This window comes from Panulirus ornatus, chromosome 42 (genome assembly GCF_036320965.1).
Source record: "Panulirus ornatus isolate Po-2019 chromosome 42, ASM3632096v1, whole genome shotgun sequence".
NCBI classification, from domain to species: domain Eukaryota; kingdom Metazoa; phylum Arthropoda; class Malacostraca; order Decapoda; family Palinuridae; genus Panulirus; species Panulirus ornatus.
The window spans coordinates 28077100-28101272 of NC_092265.1; the positions used below are offsets into that span (position 1 = coordinate 28077100).

General features: G+C 39.3%; 2 non-coding genes across 2 annotated transcripts; both read right to left on the minus strand.

Annotated features, from left to right (window-relative positions):
- Window positions 1-21241: 21241 nt before the first annotated feature.
- Window positions 21242-21313, minus strand: TRNAA-GGC (transfer RNA alanine (anticodon GGC)). The gene has a single exon. It is a non-coding gene; the product is annotated as a tRNA-Ala (tRNA).
- Window positions 21314-21825: 512 nt separating this feature from the next.
- TRNAV-CAC (transfer RNA valine (anticodon CAC)) lies at window positions 21826-21897 on the minus strand. Its single transcript has one exon. It is a non-coding gene; the product is annotated as a tRNA-Val (tRNA).
- Window positions 21898-24173: the final 2276 nt, after the last annotated feature.

Consider the following 24173-nt stretch of genomic DNA (forward strand, 5'->3'; position numbering starts at 1 on the left):
CGTTCTTCCACTATTTCTCTTCCACTCTATGGACTTCCTTTCACACCAACCCTTCTCTTTCATTCTCTTTCCTCATGTCACAGGTGGTCTTCCTCTCACATCAACCCCTTTAACTCTACTATCACACATTCTATGAACGCCACATCTTCCATTCCAACCACGAGCCCAAACCACCTCAAAGTATGTTTCACCTAGTCTACCACTCCACAATTTATTCCGTTTACATTCCCTGTCATACCAGATCTCTCATACACCCCCTCATTTCATATCTCACTCCATCTAGTCATACCACATGCTCCTATCATATCGTGTTTCATTTTCCCTGTGGACTCATATATATATATATATATATATATATATATATATATATATATATATATATATATATATATATATTTTTTTTTTTTGCTTTGTCGCTGTCTCCCGCGTTTGCGAGGTAGCGCAAGGAAACAGACGAAAGAAATGGCCCAACCCACCCCCATACACATGTATATACATACGTCCACACACGCAAATATACATACCTACACAGCTTTCCATGGTTTACCCCAGACGCTTCACATGCCCTGATTCAATCCACTGACAGCACGTCAACCCCGGTATACCACATCGATCCAATTCACTCTATTCCTTGCCCTCCTTTCACCCTCCTGCATGTTCAGGCCCCGATCACACAAAATCTTTTTCACTCCATCTTTCCACCTCCAATTTGGTCTCCCACTTCTCCTCGTTCTCTCCACCTCCGACACATATATCCTCTTGGTCAATCTTTCCTCACTCATTCTCTCCATGTGACCAAACCATTTCAAAACACCCTCTTCTGCTCTCTCAACCACGCTCTTTTTATTTCAACACATCTCTCTTACCCTTACGTTACTTACTCGATCAAACCACCTCACACCACACATTGTCCTCAAACATCTCATTTCCAGCACATCCACCACCCTCCTGCGCACAACTCTATCCATAGCCCACGCCTCGCAACCATACAACATTGTTGGAACCACTATTCTTTCAAACATACCCATTTTTGCTTTCCGAGATAATGTTCTCGACTTCCACACATTCTTCAAGGCTCCCAGGATTTTCGCCTCCTCCCCCACCCTATGATCCACTTCCGCTTCCATGGTTCCATCCGCTGCCAGATCCACTCCCAGATGGATATCTATCTAAAACACTTTACTTTACTATCTAAAACACTTTACTTCCTCCAGTTTTTCTCCATTCAAACTTACCTCCCAATTGACTTGACCCTCAACCCTACTGTACCTAATTACCTTGCTCTTACTCACATTTACTCTTAACTTTCTTCTTTCACACACTTTACCAAACTCAGTCACCAGCTTCTGCAGTTTCTCACATGAATCAGCCACCAGCGCTGTATCATCAGCGAACAACAACTGACTCACTTCCCAAGCTCTCTCATCCCCAACAGACTTCATACTTGCCGCTCTTTCTAAAACTCTTGCATTCACCTCCCTAACAACCCCATCCATAAACAAATTAAACAACCATGGAGACATCACACACCCCTGCCGCAAACCTACATTCACTGAGAACCAATCACTTTCCTCTCTTCCTACACGTACACATGCCTTACATCCTCGATAAAAACTTTTCACTGCTTCTAACAACTTGCCTCCCACACCATATATTCTTAATACCTTTCACAGAGCATCTCTATCAACTCTATCATATGCCTTCTCCAGATCCATAAATGCTACATACAAATCCATTTGCTTTTCTAAGTATTTCTCACATACATTCTTCAAAGCAAACACCTGATCCACACATCCTCTACCACTTCTGAAACCACACTGCTCTTTTATATATATATAAAATTGTATAGCTACATAATAGTGGGATAAACATCAGCTAACGCGGGAGACAGCGACAAAGCAAAATAAATGAATAAATAAATAAAATAAACTAAATATATATATATATATATATATATATATATATATATATATATATATATATATATATATATATATATATATATTTTTTTTTTGTCGCTGTCTCCCGCGTTTGCGAGGTAGCGCAAGGAAACAGACGAAAGAAATGGCCCAACCCCCCCCATACACATGTATATACATACGTCCACACACGCAAATATACATACCTACACAGCTTTCCATGGTTTACCCCAGACGCTTCACATGCCTTGATTGAATCCATTGACAGCACGTCAACCCCGGTAAACCACATCGCTCCAATTCACTCTATTCCTTGCCCTCCTTTCACCCTCCTGCATGTTCAGGCCCCGATCACACAAAATCTTTTTCACTCCATCTTTCCACCTCCAATTTGGTCTCCCTCTTCTCCTCGTTCCCTCCACCTCCGACACATATATCCTCTTGGTCAATCTTTCCTCACTCATTCTCTCCATGTGCCCAAACCACTTCAAAACACCCTCTTCTGCTCTCTCAACCACGCTCTTTTTATTTCCACACATCTCTCTTACCCTTACGTTACTCACTCGATCAAACCACCTCACACCACACATTGTCCTCAAACATCTCATTTCCAGCACATCCATCCTCCTGCGCACAACTCTATCCATAGCCCACGCCTCGCAACCATACAACATTGTTGGAACCACTATTCCTTCAAACATACCCATTTTTGCTTTCCGAGATAATGTTCTCGACTTCCACACATTCTTCAAGACCCCCAGAATTTTCGCCCCCTCCCCCACCCTATGATCCACTTCCGCTTCCATGGTTCCATCCGCTGCCAGATCCACTCCCAGATATCTAAAACACTTCACTTCCTCCAGTTTTTCTCCATTCAAACTCACCTCCCAATTGACTTGACCCTCAACCCTACTGTACCTAATAACCTTGCTCTTATTCACATTTACTCTTAACTTTCTTCTTCCACACACTTTACCAAACCCAGTCACCAGCTTCTGCAGTTTCTCACATGAATCAGCCACCAGCGCTGTATATATATATATATATATATATATATATATATATATATATATATATATATATATATATATATATATATATATATATATATATATATATATATATATATATATACTTTTACGAACTCAATACTTATCCAGGCAAGGTCGCCAGTAACATATACGTTACAAATACTATGCTGATACGTGTCTTGCAAGGACGTTATAGATTTGTTGTTGCACAACTAAGGATAACACAATCATAAAGTTATGGTATTGAATTAAAGACCAGCATTACATTAAATCTACTTATAATGAAAGAATTCAAGTGTACAAAGATAAACACATAAATCAGGCATGAATCATTTACGTTAACACTGAACATGAGTTTAACATTGAACATGAGTTAACATTGAACGTGAGTTAACATTGAACATGAGTTAACATTCCAGATAACATTTTAAGCCAGGAGATCTCTCTCCTTTATGACACTTTTTTCGATAACATTACACTTAGTTAGACCTGACGTGACACAGTAAACATCATCGTTACACTTAGCTACCTGACGTGACACAGTAGTAACGGCTTACAGCACAGCAGGGCTTACAGGCTTACAGCAGGGGACACCACTTACCTCGCTGGGCTAGAGAGAGAGGAATCAAATCTCAGCGGGTGTAGTGGGTACAAGTAAAGACAAGCGTTCACCCTTGCTGCTATACAACGCTACCCTTGATTGGCTATGGAACTAAGAGCAATTCTTATTGGTTGGAGGGTCCCAGAGTCTCGGCGTAGTCACACTCTCGTCTTCTTGCGAAAGTCAGCAGCGATGACATACGGGATGACTTACCCCGCAGCTGACCCCACGCCTGGACCTGGCGCCTCTGATTCATACGAACATGTGGGCACACACACCATGTTCTTAACACCCCCCTCCTTAAAGGAGAAAATTCCTAGAAGAGGAATTTTCTCACGTTAAGAGCGGGATAAACAATCAGCTAACACATTATGTGCGCCAGCAATATGGTGAATATCTGAATTATACTCTTGAAGGAACAAGGCCCACCTAGTTAATCTTTGATTCTTATCTCGGAACTTATTAACATATTTCAATGGGTGGTGATCAGTATACACCTTGATGACATTGCCTGAAGGACACAAATAAACATGAAAGTGATGCAATGCTAATATTAAAGACAAAAGTCCCTTCTCCATGGTGGGGCTATCTGTTTGGGCTCAACCTTCTCTCTGTCCTCCTGCATTAGGACCTCACCGGCTCCCACATACTGCTGGCATCAACAGCTAACTTGAAAGGTTGATCAAAATCAGTGGCCTGCAAAATATAACAGTTAAGAGTAGGGTTCCTAACTGATGAGAGAGACTGTCTCACACTGCTCATTCCAAACATCTGATATCAGTCTTCTGTAAATCTGTAAGAGGGGTTGCGAGTGTTGCAAAATTTACAATGTACATCCTATAGTACCCAACCATATCCAAGTAACACTTCAGTTCTCTCACGCCTTCGCCCGGGTCCCAAGTCTCCGAGGTACACGCAGCTACGTCGTCGACTTCGTCACACACGGCTACTGCTGGACGTAAGATGATGCAGACTGGCACCGTCGGTTCCAAGGGGGGAGGTTCACGACTGAAATATGGCTTAGGCATGTTGACGTGGCATAATCTCTGACCTCTGCGCCTATCGGGGGTAGAGACAAGGTAATTTGAGTCTCCTACACTCCAGATAATGGTGTAGGGACCCTGAGAACGGACAGCCAAGGGTTGACCCGGCAGCTGTAGTAGAAGCAACACCTCGTCGCCCGCCTCAAACCTTCTCAAACGAGATCGTTTTGTCAGGCCATATTGTCCTCCGTTCCTGAGACTCTCTTGAATGGGCGCGAGACAAATCCTCAGTCTCACCCACTGATTCTCGTACGGACTCGAAACTAGCACAGGAGGTATCACACAGCTTCTCCTCACTGATTTCATCCTCAGAAGACGTCCTCAAATCCTGAGTCTTTCTTGAATGGGCTCGAGACAAATCCTCAGTCTCACCCACTGACTCTCGTACGGACTCGAAACTAGCACAGGAGGTAACACACAGCTTCTCTTCGCTAATCTCATCCACGGAAGACGTCCTCAAACGGCTATGTCCTCAGGCACACTGCCTGCTATGCCAGCTGTCATAGACCTGGCATCATCGTGGTTGGGGACTAACTCTGGTACTTCTTCATCAAGCTGCACTGCCTCCGTGGACTCCACCGGGCCCGTAAGCGACACCGGCACTGGGTTCATCTTCCCACCCGCTAGGTCATTGCCTAACACAAAGTCCACACCTGAGACAGGTAATCTATTCACAACCTCTATGAGAGCATGGCCCGTGAAGAGATCTGTTTCTACCCTCACATCGACTAGTGGAGCTTCCTTGGGACCCGACAGTCCATCTAGCAAGACTCGGTCTCCAAACTCTCCTCGCGGCACCAAGCCATCCAACACCAGGGACTGCAGCGCACCAGAATCCCGTAATACGGTCACTTTTCGTCGTACACCACATCTTCTAACATAGCCCTCAGATAGGAACGCATTGTAGTTCCCACAGAACGGATCCTTAACTACAGATTGATTAACACTCTCGCAACCCCTCACTTTCCTAAGAGCAGGGACAGCCTCACCTACTTTACTAAGTGGCCCTAAAGTTGAGACGAGATTCACCGATCTACTCTTGGTAGAATCTCTGGATTCCTTCTCTCGAGCCCAGCAATCCTTCACCTGGTGCCCATCCTTACCACAATGAGAACAAAAACTTTTAACTCTGTTGGAGTATTTCCCTTGAGTTTCATGAGTTACCGGCAAGGTAGCAGATTCAGGTGGGATTACATAACCATTGGTCCTCCCTCTGCCGTCAAAGCCCTTTGAACGTCTCTTCGCGTCAAATTCGAGTTATTATTACTAAGATCTCCAACTCCTCTTTACTAGTTCTCCTGACATAAATCAATTTTAACCTACTTGCAATAAGCTTCAACTCATGCTTTGTTAAAGATTTGATGTCCACGTGAGAGGGCTCAGATCGACAGAACTGGTCAACGTCAGCGTCGCTGGTCAACGGCATGATTAACGAAAAGGAAAGAGATTCCGTTAAGGCAAGAAATATCCTGGCAAGGTCGCCACTTTATATGTTACGAACTCAATACTTGTTGGGGCAAGGTCGCCAGTAACATACATGTGTTACAAATACTATATTAATCCTTGTCTTTGCAAGGACGTTAGATTTGTTAAGTCGCACAACTCAGGATAACTCTATCTAAACGTTATGGGATTAAATTAAAGACCAGTATTACATTAAATCTACTATAATGAAAAAGAATTGAAGTGCACAAAGATAAGCACATAAATCAGGCATGAATCATTGACGTTAACAATGAACATGAGTTTAACATTGAAGATGAGTTAACACTGAATATGAGTTAACACTGAACATGGGTTAACATTGAACATGAGTTAACATTTGTACATGAGTTAACATTCCAGATAAGATTTCAAGCCAGGAGATCTCTTTCCTTTATGATAATTCTTCGATAACATTACACTGATAATTACAACGGGCTTACAGGCTTACAGCACAGTACTCGGGTAACGGGCTTACAGGCTTACATCACAGTAACCGCTTACAGCACAACAGGGCTTACAGCAGGGGGACCACTTACCTCGCTGGGCTAGAGAGAGAGGACTCTCAGCGGGTGTCATGGGTATATATTACAGTAAAGACAAGCGTTCGCCCTGCTAGCTATAACGCTACCCTTGATTGGCTATGGGACTAAGAGCAATTCTGATTGGTTGGAGGATCCGTCGCACAATCTGCGTAGATCACCCTCCCTCTTGTTTAAGCCTACAACGATGACATGTCCCGTACGGTGGTGAAATATTCCGCAGTTGATTGACAACTTAATCTCCCGCCTCGGAGAAGGGTCGAGGTGCTCAAGGGCAAATGACCATCTGGCTTCAAAATTGAATTATTAAGCCTAATGCTTGGTGGGAACACGTTATATACACGAACATGTGGGCACACGCGCGCACGTTCGTAACAATACCTAGACATATACATATATACACATGTACATATTCATTCTTCCTGCCTTCATCCATCCCGTCGCCAACCCGCCACACATGAAATAGCACCCCCCCCCCCCCTTCTGCGAGGTAGCGCTAGGAAAAGACAGAAAAGGCCACATTCGTTCACAATCAGTCTCTACTTGTCATGTGTATTGCACCAAAACCACAGCTCCCTTTCCACATCCAGGCCCCTCTCAAAATTTCCATGGTTTACCCGAGACGCTTCACATGCCCTGGATCAATCCACAGACAGCACGTCGACCCCGGTATACGACCCCCGGTCGTTCCCATTCACTCTATTCCTTGCACGTTGTATGTTCAGGCCCCGATGGCTCAAAATATTATCCACTCCATCCTTCCACCTCCAATTTGGTCTCCCAATTCTCCTCTTTCCCTCCACCTCTGACGTATATATCCTCTTTGTCAATCTCTCCTCACCCATTCTCTCCATGTGACCAAACCGATTCAATACACCCTCTTCTGCTCTCTCAGCCACATTCTTTTTATTACCACACATCTCTCTTACCATTTCATTGCTCGGTCAAACCATCTCACACCACATATTGTCCTCAAACATCTCATTTCCAACACATCCACCCTCCTCCGCACAACCCTATATATAGACCATGCCTCGCAACCATATAACATTGTTAGAACCATAATTCCTTCAAACACACCCATTTTTTGCTTTCCGAGATAACGTTCTCGCCTTCCACACATTCTTCAACGCTCCCAGAACCTTCACCACCTCCCCCACCCTGTGACTCACTTCCGCTTCCATGGTTCCATCTGCTGCTAAATCCACTCTCAGTTATCTAAAACATTTCACTTCCTCCAGTTTTTCTCCATTCAAACTTACCTCCCAATTAACTTGTCCCTCAACTCATTTCATCCTAATAACCTTGCTCTTATTCATATTTAACTTCAGCTTCTTTCACACACTTTACCAAACTCAGTCACTAACTTCTACAGATTCTCACCCGAATCAGCTACCAGGGTTGTATCATCAGCAAACAACAAATAACTCACTTCCCAAGCCCTCTCATCCACAACAGACTGCACACTTAACCCTCTCTCCAAAACTCTTGAATTCACCTCCTTAACAACCCCATCCATAAACAAATTAAACAACCATGGAGACATCACGCACTCCTGCTGCAAACCGACATTCACTGAGAACCAATCACTTTTCTCTCTTCCTTCTGGTACACATGCCTTACATCCTCGATAAAAAACTTTTCACTGTTTCTAGCAACTTACCTCCCACACCATATACTCGTATTACCTTCCACAGAGCATCTCTATCAACTCTATCATATGCCTTCTCCAGATCCATAAATACTACATACAAATTCATCTGTTTTCTAAGTAATTCTCACATACATTTTTTAAAGCGACCATCTGATCCACAAATCCTCTACGACTTCTGAAACCACACTGCTCTTCCCAATCTGATGCTCTGTACATGCCTTGACCCTCTCAGTCAATACCCTCATCAGGCACTTCACCATGAGCCATGCATACATTAAATATCCTTACCAACCAGTCAACAGCACAGTCACCCCCTTTTTTGATAAATTCCACTGCAATACCATCCAAACGTGCTGCCTTGCCGGCTTTCGTCTTCCGCAAAGCTTTCACTACTTCTTCTCTGTTTACCAAATCATTTTCCCTGACCCTCTCACTTCGAAAACTACCTCGACCAAAACACCCTATATCTGTCACTATATCATCTAACACATTCAACAAACCTTCAAAATAATCTTTCCATCTCCTCTCATCATCACTACTTTGTATTATCATCTCCATTAGCCCCCTTCACCGATGTTCCCTTCTGTTCTCATGTCTTATGCACTTTAATTACCTTCTTCCAAAACATCTTTTTATTCTCACTAAGATTTAATGATACTATCTCACCCCAACACTCATTTGCCCTCTTGTTCACCTCTTGCACCTTTCTCTTGACCTTCTGCCTCTTTCTTTTGTACATCTCCCAGTCATATGCACTATTTCCTTGCAAAAATCGTCCAAATGCCTCTCTCTTCTCTTTCACTAATAATGTTGCTTCTTCATCCCACCACTCACTACCCTTTCTAATCTGCCCACCTCCCACGCTTCTCATGCCACAAGCATCTTTTGCGCAAGCCATCACTGCTTCCCTAAATACATCCCATTCCTCCCCCACTCCCCTTACGTCCTTTGCTCTCACCTTTTTCCATAATGCACTCAGTCTTCCTTGGCACTTTTTAAATTCCTCGCACAAGTCTCCTTTCCAAGCTCACTTACTCTCATCATTCTCTTTACCCCAACATTCTCTCTTCTTTTCTGGAAACCTCTAAAAATCGTCACCGCCTCCATGCAGTTGTACCTCTCAGCACATTAACATCGAAAAGTCTCTCTTTCAAGCGCCTATCAATTAACACGTAATCCAATAATGTTCTCTGGCCGTCTCTCCTACTTATATATGTATACTTATGTATATCTCTTTGTGACCAGGTTTTTCCCAATCACTAATCCTTTCTCAGCATACGAATCTTCAAGCTCTTCACCATTTCTATTTACAAAACTGAACACCACAGGTACACCAATTATTCCCTCAACTGCCACATTACTTACATTTGCATTGAAATCACCCATCACTATAACCCGGTCTCGTGCATCAAAACTATAAGGACACTCACTCAGCTGCTCCCAAAACACTTGCCTCTCATGACCTTTCTTATAATACCCAGGTGCATAGGCACCAATAATCACCCATCTCTCTCCATCCACTTTCAGTTTTACCCATATCAATTTACTTTCTTATACTCTATCACATACTCCCACAACTCCTGGTTCAGCAGTAGTCCTACTCCTTCTTTTGCTCTTGTCCTCTCACAAACCCCTTACTTTACTCCCAAAACATTCCCAAACCACTCTTCCCCTTTACCCTTGAGCTTCGTTTCACTCAAACCCAAAACATCCAGGTTCCTTTCCTCAAACGTACCACTTATCCCTCCTTTTTTCTCATCTTGGTTACATCCACACACCCCAGTCTGAGCCCAATTCAGACACCCTAATCTGAGCCTTGGAGGATGATGAGCACTCCCCGCATGACTCCTTCTTCTGCTTCCCCTTTTAGAAAGTTAGATTACAATGAGGGGAGGGTTTCTAGCTCCCGGCTCCCATCTCTTTAGTTGCCCTCTACGACACTCAGAAAATGCATGGGAAGTATTCTTTCTCCTCTATCCCCAGGGATATATATATATATATATATATATATATATATATATATATATATATATATATATATATATATATATATATATATATATATATATATATATATATATATATATATATATATATATATATATATATATATATATATATATATATATATATATATATATATATATATATATATATATATATATATTATATTTATTTTGCTTTGTCGCTGTCTCCGCGTTTGCGAGGTAGCGCAAGGAAACAGACGAAAGAAATGGCCCAACCCACCCCCATACACAATGTATATACATACACGTCCACACACGCAAATATACATACCTATACATCTCAATGTACACATATATATACACACACAGACACATACATATATATCCATGCACACAATTCACACTGTCTGCCTTTATTCATTCCCATCGCCACCTCGCCACACATGGAATACCATCCCCCTCCCCCCTCATGTGTGCGAGGTAGCACTAGGAAAAGACAACAAAGGCCCCATTCGTTCACACTCAGTCTCTAGCTGTCATGCAATAATGCCCGAAACCACAGCCCCCTTTCCACATCCAGGCCCCACAGAACTTTCCATGGTTTACCCCAGACGCTTCACATGCCCTGATTCAATCCGCTGACAGCACGTCAACCCCGGTATACCACATCGATCCAATTCACTCTATTCCTTGCCCTCCTTTCACCCTCCTGCATGTTCAGGCCCCGATCACACAAAATCTTTTTCACTCCATCTTTCCACCTCCAATTTGGTCTCACACTTCTCCTCGTTCCCTCCACCTCCGACACATATATCCTCTTGGTCAATCTTTCCTCACTCATTCTCTCCATGTGCCCAAACCATTTCAAAACACCCTCTTCTGCTCTCTCAACCACGCTCTTTTTATTTCCACACATCTCTCTTACCCTTACATTACTTACTCGATCAAACCACCTCACACCACACATTGTCCTCAAACATCTCATTTCCAGCACATCCATCCTCCTGCGCACAACTCTATCCATAGCCCACGCCTCGCAACCATACAACATTGTTGGAACCACTATTCCTTCAAACATACCCATTTTTGCTTTCCGAGATAATGTTCTCGACTTCCACACATTCTTCAAGGCTCCCAGGATTTTCGCCCCCTCCCCCACCCTATGATTCACTTCCGCTTCCATGGTTCCATCCGCTGCCAGATCCACTCCCAGATATCTAAAACACTTTACTTCCTCCAGTTTTTCTCCATTCAAACTTACCTCCCAATTGACTTGACCCTCAACCCTACTATACCTAATAACCTTGCTCTTATTCACATTTACTCTTAACTTTCTTCTTTCACACACTTTACCAAACTCAGTCACCAGCTTCTGCAGTTTCTCACATGAATCAGCCACCAGCGCTGTATCATCAGCGAACAACAACTGACTCACTTCCCAAGCTCTCTCATCCCCAACAGACTTCATACTTGCCCCTCTTTCCAAAACTCTTGCATTCACCTCCCTATATATATATATATATATATATATATATATATATATATATATATATATATATATATATATATATATATATATATAATGATATATATATATATATATATATATATATATATATATATATATATATATATATATATATATATATATATATATATATATATATATATATATATATATATATATATATATATATATATATATATATATATATATATATATATATATATATATATATATATATATATATATATATATATATATATATATATATATATATATATATATATATATATATATATATATATATATATATATATATATATATATATATATATATATATATATATATATATATATATATATATATATATATATATATATATATATATATATATATATATATATATATATATATATATATATATATATATATATATATATATATATATATATATATATATATATATATATATATATATATATATATATATATATATATATATATATATATATATATGTATATATATATATATATATATATATATATATATATATATATATATATATATATATATATATATATATATATATATATATATATATATATAAATGAATATATATATACATTAATTTACTATACTTTGTTGCTGTCTCCCGCGCTAGCGAGGTAGCGCTAGGAAACAGACGAAAGAATGGCCCAACCCACCCACATACACATGTATATGCATACACGTCCACACTCTCACATATACATACCTATACATCTTAACGTATACATATATATATATACACACACAGACATATACATATATATACAAGTACATAATTCATACTGTCTGCCCTTATTCATTTCCGTCGCCACCCCGCCACACTTGAAATGAAAACCCCCTCCCCCGCATGTGCGCGAGGTAGCGCTAGGAAAGTTGTAGGAACAGTGAAAGTAAAGGAATACTGAAGATGGGCAATGACGATGGCCTTATACCTGACCTTCAAAATGATCGAAGATGGGATTATGGCTGGCCGTAGACACTGGTAACAACAACAATAATGATAATGATAATAATAATAATAATAATAATAATAATAATAATAATAATAATAATAATAATAATGATAATAATAATGATAATAGTAATGATAATAATGTATACATTATCATCATTACTATTATCATTATCATTATTATCATTATTATTATTACTATCATTATCATTATTATCATTATTATTATTATTGTTATTATTATTATTATTATCATTATTATTATTATTATTATTTTTTTTTTTCTTTTTGCTTTGTCGCTGTCTCCCGCGTTTGCGAGGTAGCGCAAGGAAACAGACGAAAGAAATGGCCCAACCCACCCCCATACACATGTATATACATACGTCCACACACGCAAAATATACATACCTACACAGCTTTCCATGGTTTACCCCAGACGCTTCACATGCCCCGATTCAATCCACTGACAGCACGTCAACCCCGGTATACCACATCGCTCCAATTCACTCTATTCCTTGCCCTCCTTTCACCCTCCTGCATGTTCAGGCCCCGATCACACAAAATCTTTTTCACTCCATCTTTCCACCTCCAATTTGGTCTCCCTCTTCTCCTCGTTCCCTCCACCTCCGACACATATATCCTCTTGGTCAATCTTTCCTCACTCATTCTCTCCATGTGCCCAAACCATTTCAAAACACCCTCTTCTGCTCTCTCAACCACGCTCTTTTTATTTCCACACATCTCTCTTACCCTTACGTTACTTACTCGATCAAACCACCTCACACCACACATTGTCCTCAAACATCTCATTTCCAGCACATCCATCCTCCTGCGCACAACTCTATCCATAGCCCACGCCTCGCAACCATACAACATTGTTGGAACCACTATTTCTTCAAACATACCCATTTTTGCTTTCCGAGATAATGTTCTCGACTTCCACACATTCTTCAAGGCTCCCAGAATTTTCGCCCCCTCCCCCACCCTATGATCCACTTCCGCTTCCATGGTTCCATCCGCTGCCAGATCCACTCCCAGATATCTAAAACACTTCACTTCCTCCAGTTTTTCTCCATTCAAACTCACCTCCCAATTGACTTGACCCTCAACCCTACTGTACCTAATAACCTTGCTCTTATTCACATTTACTCTTAACTTTCTTCTTTCACACACTTTACCAAACTCAGTCACCAGCTTCTGCAGTTTCTCACATGAATCAGCCACCAGCGCTGTATCATCAGCGAACAACAACTGACTCACTTCCCAAGCTCTCTCATCCCCAACAGACTTCATACTTGCCCCTCTTTCCAAAACTCTTGCATTCACCTCCCTAACAACCCCATCCATAAACAAATTAAACAACCATGGAGACATCACACACCCCTGCCGCAAATCTACATTCACTGAGAACCAATCACTTTCCTCTCTTCCTACACGTACACATGCCTTACATCCTCGATAAAAACTTTTCACTGCTTCTAACAACTTTCCTCCCACACCATATATTCTTAATACCTTTCACAGAGCATCTCTATCAACTCTATCATATGCCTTCTCCAGATCCATAAATGCTACATACAAATCCATTTGCTTTTCTAAGTATTTCTCACATACATTCTTCAAAGCAAACACCTGATCCACACATCCTCTACCACTTCTGAAACCACACTGCTCTTCCCCAATCTGATGCTCTGTACATGCCTTCTCCCTCTCAATCAATACCCTCCCATATAATTTACCAGGAATACTCAACAAACTTATACCTCTGTAATTTGAGCACTCACTCTTATCCCCTTTGCCTTTGTACAATGGCACTATGCACGCATTCCGCCAATCCTCAGGCACCTCACCGTGAGTCATACATACATTAAATAACCTTACCAACCAGTCAACAATACAGTCACCCCCTTTTTTAATAAATTCCACTGCAATACCATCCAAACCTGCTGCCTTGCCGGCTTTCATCTTATTATTATTATTATTATTATTATCATTATCAATGTTATCATTCTCATTATTATTATTATCATTATCATTATTATCATAATTATAATCATTATTATTACTGTCATTATTATTATCATTAATATCATTATTATCATTATCATTATTATCATCATTATTATAATCATTATCATTATTATTATTATCATTATTATTATTATTATTATTATTATCATTATTATTATTATTATCATTATCAGTATCATTATCATTATTATTATCACCGTTATTATTACTGTTTTTGTTGTTATCATTAACATAATAAACTGACTTCCAATAAATCATTTTCAAATTAATATGTATAAATTAAGGAAGTAAAGTATGATAAGTAAAACGAAAATATCCATACCAGTGTCAGTTTTGGGCTTTCTTACTTCTATAATTTTGTCAAATGATATTCATGAAATCATGTAACTTTTCTTAACAAATATATTCATTCTGATGGGTAATGCTGCTTCACGGTCAAATGATGTTTTATAACGAAGAGAAAATTTCTTACGTTGTAGACCTGACGGAGGTAAATGTACTTCAATCTGCTATGTGTTGCTGGAGCTGACATCTGTGGAGAGACTATATAGAGTCGATATAGTACTATTGTGTTATCAAACATTGTTATAATATCCACTCGTATGTAAAGAGTTTCCACGAGGTTGCACTGAATCAAAATAAAATCACAAATACAGACATACATTTAATCGGACTAATATATCTAGCGTTAATTTGGATATAAAATTATTTGAAGAAAGATATTTAATTCCTTAGTTTAATGCTCAATATTCTAACTGCAATATATCAGTCACAACAATGAGTGATCACCACAATAATGGTGCCAGATGGAAACAACCACATGACACTACATCTGTAATCCCAAGCAGGATGTATCTTAATGGAGTTATTTTTCTTGTGCAATATCTCCTACTAACTGAGATCTTTATGGGCACTGTTAACATTATTGAAGTGCATCACCTGACCCACATTTTCCTGAAGTGTATAGCCTTGACTACTGCCTTATTGGAATATCTTCCACGAAATATAATGTTCCAAATCATGCTGCACAAAAGATATCTAATTTTCGTGACATGGCATTTGAAGTGCAGAAGAAAATCATCCAATACGTAAACCTAATAACGATGTGGATCTATGATAAATTACCCTGCAAGCAGTCAATAAGGATGGCTTAAAGTCACGAGTTAGAGCGAGTTAGGCTACTGTTTTCCCACAACCTCTACAGGGAGAACAGGTCACTCTAAGGTTGCCTATTGAAGCCTCTTTCTTCCCTGGAACACCTAAGTTGTGGAATTCTTTTCCTTTTCTGTTCCCTTCTTCATATAACCTGTATTACTGCAAGAGCCAGTTAGACAAACACCTACGGAAATCAATATCTACTTTGTCTATATTTATTTGACCTACGATGGCCTTTACTGGCCTTTAGTATCATTTTTAACGGCTAATTCATTCACGGACAAAAGTGAACATCAAGGTCGGGTCTTAATTAAGATATGGGAATGTGAACGGAAGAGATAATAGACTGGAAAGTATTGACAAACTTTTGGAGGAAGTGAAAAACCTGCCAGGTCATAGTTATTGGGAAAGACAAGAGGGTAGAGAGTTCCGAAAGCTTCGAGGTGAAGGGAAAGAAACAAGTTATCCAAACGGCCTACCCTTGACTTGCCAATGGCCAGACGGTAATCATGTGACACAGCAGCTTGCCGGATATTGCGTGGTCTAGCAAGTGGTGGGGGGCACACAAGCAGCCAGCTCTTGGGAGAAAAAGCCAAGGTAATTTCTCTCGAAGAGGGAAAATGAACTAACATTACGGCGTAGGGCAAGTGCCATGTATGCACTATTAAAAAAAAGATTGTAATAAATCCCTCTGAAGACAAATGTTAAATATTAACTGTGTTCTGTAACATCGTCTTATTTTAATGACCCATTTTCCTAACTCATGAGCCATTCAATCATTATCAAAAAAACATTATTAAGCCTAAATTTCATTTTAGGAAATTCTAGAGGCCAACGATTTGAGCAAAATAAACCTAACCTAACCTAACCTAATCTTCACCAAATGAAATAAATATAATCTTCATCAAAGCTAATACTGTGTATTGGTATTATTTCCATACACAGCAAAGCACAACATAATTTTAATGTTTGCAAGTCTCGAGTGAGAAGTGATATCTTTATTGCGAAATTCTAATATTTTGGGAGAATATGAAGTATGTGGCATCATGCGTAAATAAGAGAAAATCATCTTAACATAAACTCTTTTTTTTATATAAATTAGTCAAAGAATTTTGGCTTTATAGTTTAGAAATGATAAAAAGGAATAGAGAAGCTGATGCACTTATTTGGATACAAATGTCTGGAATATAAGAAGATAAGATGATATCAATTCCTAGGTATGGGAGAACAACAGATGTAGAAATACTTTAGAATAGTGTTGGTGTGATACAGAAATAAGAACAATATCGTGATCATATATATATATATATATATATATATATATATATATATATATATATATATATATATATATATATATATATATATATATATATATATATATATATATATATATATATATATATATATATATATATATATATATATATGTATATATTGAATCGATGAAGTTATGGCTCAGCAAACCCTACGACCCACTTTACAAGACAAACACGAAATTCAGAATTATTTATCTTTGTCTATTATGGCTAGGCTAAGATCATTTATCGCTGTCCATGATGGTCAGGCTATCATTTATCGCTGTCCATGATAACTAAGCTAAGATCATTTATCGCTGTCCATTATAGCTAGTCTAAGATCATTTATCGTTGTCCATGATACCGTCTGGGCCCAGCCCGAGCTGTAGGGGATAGACCTCCAAGATAACACTAGCCAGACTCTAAGAACATTTAACATCATAAGAACATTATCCAGTTGTCTTTTACTTATCAGGAAATACGTTTGTATGCAACTCTTAGCTGATAAGAGATGTTTGATCTCTTATCACCCAGAACTCACCACGAGGAGGTGGTTGCATGTCGAGTTCCATAATTTTTTCCCGTTTTAAATAAATATTTTAATTTCCTCTAAAATAAAGGTCTATCCCGCTTTAAGCTATGTAAAGATAATAATTTCCTCTAAAACAAAGTTCTTTCCCATTATATTACAAGTAAAATTTCCTCTAAAACAAAGTTGTTATTGTGAGGTAGATAGTTGAGGAAGGGCACCTCATTTCCTGCCCTTCCTCTGGTTCCGTTGGCCCCTTCCTCTGGTACGCCTCCGGCGGACTGACCTCATCACCTTCTTCAGCTCACCAATAATAAGTGGCAGAGCTGGTCTCTCTGAGGGGTCGCTGTGGGTCGCTGTTTGGTAAAGATCCTGGAGGCTTTCCCGCACACCCTGCTTCCTGACCAGGATGGACACGTGCCTCATTAGATGCCCAAAAGAGAAGACGTCACTGGCTGGGGAGACCGGCTTGCGCTCCCTGACCTCAGGGGCCAACCACAGGTCAGGAACATTGTACTCAACGCAGCTTCCCTTCTTAACGCTCAAGCCGAAGTCGATGATGTGAAACTCTGGCTTGTCACCCATCGTCACGGTCACATTCTCGACCTTGACGTCATTATGGACAATGTTTTTCTTATGGATTTCCATCAGCCGACGAGCGACCATGATGGCGGACTCGACCAGTTCCTCGTCCGACCGACATGTTCTCATGTACTTATCATAAGGCTGGCCAGTGTGGCTTAAGATGATCAGTGGGGGATTGCGGCACACTGCTCGAAGGAGAGGGGCTCCTCCAGCCCCAGCCAGTCTCCTGTGAATGTCGGCTTCATCCATAAGACTTTTCGAACTCACTCCGTCGAGAAGGGTTTTGATGACGCAACACGATCCACGGAACAACACCGTTTCAATCTTGGCGTTGCCTCCCCGACCCACCTCTCTCATGACCACCAGGTCATTTACATCCTTCTGGGTTAACTTTACAACTGGAACGCTCATTTTGATTCCGGCCTGAGGTGCACTTACCAAATTTTCTTCTTGCCGGAGAGTGTGAGGGGAGATGTTGTCGGTACGGAGTCCCATCCTCAAATGATTACACTTCTCTCTCCGCCGGCCTTATATACCCCTAGGTTATGTGACGTCACATAACCAGATCTATCCAGATTAAATCCCATACAAATCCGGATATGTAGACGGATTCATTTAGTTTTGTTGCGATCATTATTTGATGAAATCTAGAGGTGTCGAAGAAATATTCAAGATGGCCAATGGTGTTGAGAGTGTAGTGAAGATGGCTAGAGATGCTGAAGGATCTAAATAGTTTCGAAATACCAATACTTTTTGAATCAATAAATCATTATAAATACTAATAAGACAAAAAACACTTTGACGAAAATTTAGCCATTTTCAAGCATCGAAATAAAAGGATATGAGGTAAAGGGCTTTTGGGAAATCCTTGTTGAATAGTACACAGCTACTTTCTGAGAATACGCACACACACACACACACACACACACACACACACACACACACACACACACACAGACCTAGAGAACATAGCATAAAATTAGGACAATATTGTTCAAATATATTCAGAGAAGTAATTTTAAAGTTTATATAAGAGTGGTTGATGAATGGAATAAGAAGAATGAGGTCATGGTTAAGGCAGATACCATATATAAATCTTACAAGTTGTATAATAGTACGGAATGTTCTAGATATTTGGCCTCGCGAGTGTAGAACTCTCTCCTCACACAGTAAAAATAGGTCATTACACACTCACAGATTCAGAGGTTATCATGTTGAAGGAGAGGTGAAAACTGAGGATTCAAATCAAAGAACAATAAGAAGCGTCATGATGAGATGGGAGAGGGAATTGGTAAATTGACAAATATAGTTTAATCTAAAACATGAACGGTAAATCACTTCGCTGAAGAAAGACAAGTGGAAAACATAGAAAATGAAAGACCAAAGAGAAGAATTTAGGAAATCTGGGATAACATCTAATGTGAGGAAACACGATTTCACCAAATGAGCTTTAGTTAACGCTTCTGGCACAGTGTAAGTATATATATATATATATATATATATATATATATATATATATATATATATATATATATATATATATATATATATATATATATATATATATATATACTTATGTGTGTGTGTGTGTGTGTCTGTGTACGGATAAACTTTAATGCTGGCCAGGGTGTACTGGTGATGCCTTTGACCTAAAATGTACGTTCAAGCCCTTAGGCTTATCATGATCTTCACTACAACCTCATCTTCATATGACCTTATCTTGACTAAGCTCGTTTCAAGGAAGGCTTTAGATTTTACCCGCTCACACAAACAACTTACTTACACGGGGCACCACGAGGGCAAATAGATGATTACACACACCTACACACACCACCACTAATAATAATACACAGAGAAATAGCCTTTTCGGTTGGCTTTGGATCCGCCCTTGAACGTAGTTTGGAGGATTTGGGGGATCAGATCAATGGGGTTAAGTTCACTACAACCTCATATTCACTAAAGTGTATCTTCAAGTGTATCTTCACTACTAGCTTATTCTCACTAAATTATATCTTCGCTATACCCTCTTTTTCACTACACCGTTATTTTTACCATACCATCATCATCTTACTTCCTGATGTTCACTAAAAGTAGTTCTTATCTTCACTACATAATCATTTTGAATAAACTTTACTCTTTGATATCCCTTATCTCTACTACATTCGTATCTTCACTGCATTCGTATCTTCACTACAACCTATCTTGACAATATCTTTATCATCACTATACTCTTCCTCACTACACTCTCATCTTAACATCATCCTTCTGTTTACCGAACTTAGTTCAAAGTCTGACTTGAACGTAGCTTTGGAAAGTTTGTGTTCCTCATTGTGTTACCTCCTTATTAGCATTGTAAAGGCAATTGTCACCACTCCCTAACTAAACACTCATCGTTACTACACTCTCATCATTATCATTACTTGTTGATGTTCAATACAAAAATTCTACATACATATTTGTCTTCACTACAGAATTATTTTCATTGCACCTTAGTCTTCATTACTCCTTGTTTCAGCTACATCCGTATCTTCCATTCATTCTTATATCTTATATTAGTTACATCTTTACAATATCTTTATATCTTCTCTGTTCCGTCTTTTGGAAAATTGAAAATAAGAGGGAAGGATTTCCAGCCTCCCGCTCCCTCCCCTTTTAGTCGCCTTGTACGACACGCAGGGAATACGAGGCAAGTATTCTTTCTTCCCTATCCCCAGGGATAACAGCACCTGGTGTTCCCAGACGGTCACCCATCCAAGTACTAACCATACCCAACGTTGCTTAACTTCCCTGATCGAACGATATATGCATATATATGTATATATATATATATATATATATATATATATATATATATATATATATACAAGACTAAAAACAATGAATTTCCCAAATAAAAAATGGAGGCGCCGGGGTTTGAACCCGGGTCCTCTCGCATGCCAAGCGAGCGCTCTACCACTGAGCTACGCCCCCAAGAACATATTTTGTGACATAGTATTATATAAAACACTGACATTACCACGGCAAAATACTGTTTGACCGACCGTTGCCAACTAGCCGGCAAAATAACCGCAGGGTAAATCTCCATGTTGCTGTCGTGTTTTCCTCTCAATTTTCCACGAAGAATTGAGTTTTACTTTTTTATTGTCGTTGCAATAGACTGGAACTAAGCAATAGACTGGAACTAAGCTGACCTGGTATGAGGTCAGAGCCCTCATTATCATCCCTGCTAACTACCGGAAGCAGATTAAGTCGTTCCACAACCGATGTCCGGCCCATGTTAACTCTGATGTGCCCAGCAGTTGGAGGAGGATCGCCAGAAGCTTCTGGAAGATTTCAAGGACGTCTTGGTGGACCTGACCCTTTCAGATAAGGTCGAAAACCCCAATTTATTGTGAAGATCTTCACTATAACGTTGGACGAACATACTGAATGTTGCACACATGTGATGCGGACAAAATGAAAAAAGAAAAAGACAAAAAATATGTCTGGTGTGGGTCTCGAACCCACGACCTTGAGTGTGTGAGACTCACGCTCTACCACTGAGCTAACCAGACAATAGAAAAATACGTCTGTTTCTTCAATTTGAATTAATGAAAATCTTTGCGAGGCAGCGTTTAGAAAAGAGAGATGTCTTTGACGAAATTTACTTGCTTGGCTCCTTCTTATGTTCCTCATTATCGAAAGTAAACATACTGAAGGATATATATATATATATATATATATATATATATATATATATATATATATATATATTGGAAAGGATCACAATTTTGCGCGTGATCAAGTATATTCCTATGAGTCCACGGGGAAAATAAACACGATAAGTTCCCAAGTGCACTTTCATGTAATAACCACATCATCAGGGGAGACACAAGAGAGAAATATAACAGTCAGTTGACATACAACGAAGAGACGTAGCTAGTACGCCATTTGGTAAACATGTGATTGTCCGAGACAGACAACAAGCGTATCATAAACTAATTATGTGGACAAGATGAATTCCTTACAAATTTTATCAACACTAAATTTATGCAATTTGTATAGACAATCACTTATATCAAGATTATAATTCTTTGTGCATTTAATGATAGAAGATTCAATGATATTTCTCGTGGTACTGGAGTTAGAGATTATAATGCCATCTCAGTTATTAACTCTAACTCCAGTACCACGAGAAATATCACTGAATCTTCTATTATTAAATACACAAAGAATTATAAACCTTAAGGAAACATGCAACATGGCGGTCAAACTATGAGATGCACAAATGAAGTTTATGAATGGAATATCAGTGAGACGAACTAGTTGATGAATGATGAATGAAAGTGTAATAAAGTCATGATGAATGAATGAAAGTGTAATAAAGTCATGATGAATGAATGAAAGTGTAATAAAGTCATGATGAATGAATGAAAGTGTAATAAAGTCATAGTTTAAAAGGACAAAATATGAATGGCAGCCAGGGAAGAGTGGCCCAGGTAAATGGAAGGGTTGAAAAGTTCGCGTTATGTGACGAATTTTGATAGATTTTGCAAGTTTCCTTTCCTATGATGGAACGTAAAAGTTTGTGCTTAGTTCTAGAGACAGAGTTCATAGGTTTATGTTTTAATGATGAACATCAAAGGATACCATTAATTTAACTGACTTTAAAAATGTTCAATTAAATGAAGCATTACATACACAAGCTGCTTTTTGGCGGAGTTAAAAATTCGCATTTTTTGCTAATTCTAAAGTAGGTGTTAAATTGACGGACTTAAAAGTTCGAGTTTCAGCTTTAAACCTTGTGTTTGTATGACGTATCTTAGAGTACTTGTTAATATAATGCAAGTGGAAGGTTTACGTTTAAAAGATGGTGTTTAAATGTTAATTAATGAATGACAGTTAAATGGATAGATTTTAAGTTCGCGTTTACGTGGGCCACTTTAAGGTTAAGGTTCGTACGTACCAGGTTGACCAGATGGCGGTAGTGTGTAGACACAGCCATACCAGGTCGTATTTATCATCATTAAAGTCACCTTCCTTACTTACTTATGGCGGCGATGAAATTCACTGGTTCTTGATTCTGCACCAATTAACCTATCAGATAATGGTACAATGTTTGCCTGGTGTTGCATATATCACGTCTGTTGTTGAAACACAAGAATGCCAGGTGACTTTGGGAGTGGATGATAATGTAAAGATCAATATAAATGTGGGAAATCTTGAACCGCCATCACCAGACACAACACATGTTTGGATCTGGCGGGGGGAGGGACTTGCCTGTGACGTCACGATGCCCCGCCTCCAGCCTGGCGCCGCTCTGTGTGTGTGTGTGTGTGTGTGTGTGTGTGTTACTATTTGTGCATTATGGGAGAGAGTTATACACTCGTGTTGTCCCGTCTCTTAACCTTATAAGTATATACTATACATTTGCTCCTGGAATTTGTTCAGTTTAGTAAGTTAGAGAGAACTTCCAAATTTATTTTCTCCTGGCAGGATGGCCGGGTGGTTTAAGGCGCTGCTTTCAAATCATTGTCCGGTCTTCCGGGCCTGGGTTCGAGTCTCGCTCCTGATAAACATTTATCTTTCTTTTTTCCATAAAACAAGACTAACCCAGAGACAGCAAGGAACCAACAGAGCAAGGTTGGTTGGGACACAAGATATACACTAATCCCTGGGATCCTTCCATCCAATGGTAAATGAAAAACATACAATTGGAAAAACTTATTTTTTCCTGAAAACATGTTGACTTATATTCATGTAATGGTTACGAAAACTAAACAATATACACCAAGATGAGTATAGGTTCAAAATACTGTTACAAGGACAGATCAAGACAAAATCATGTTCG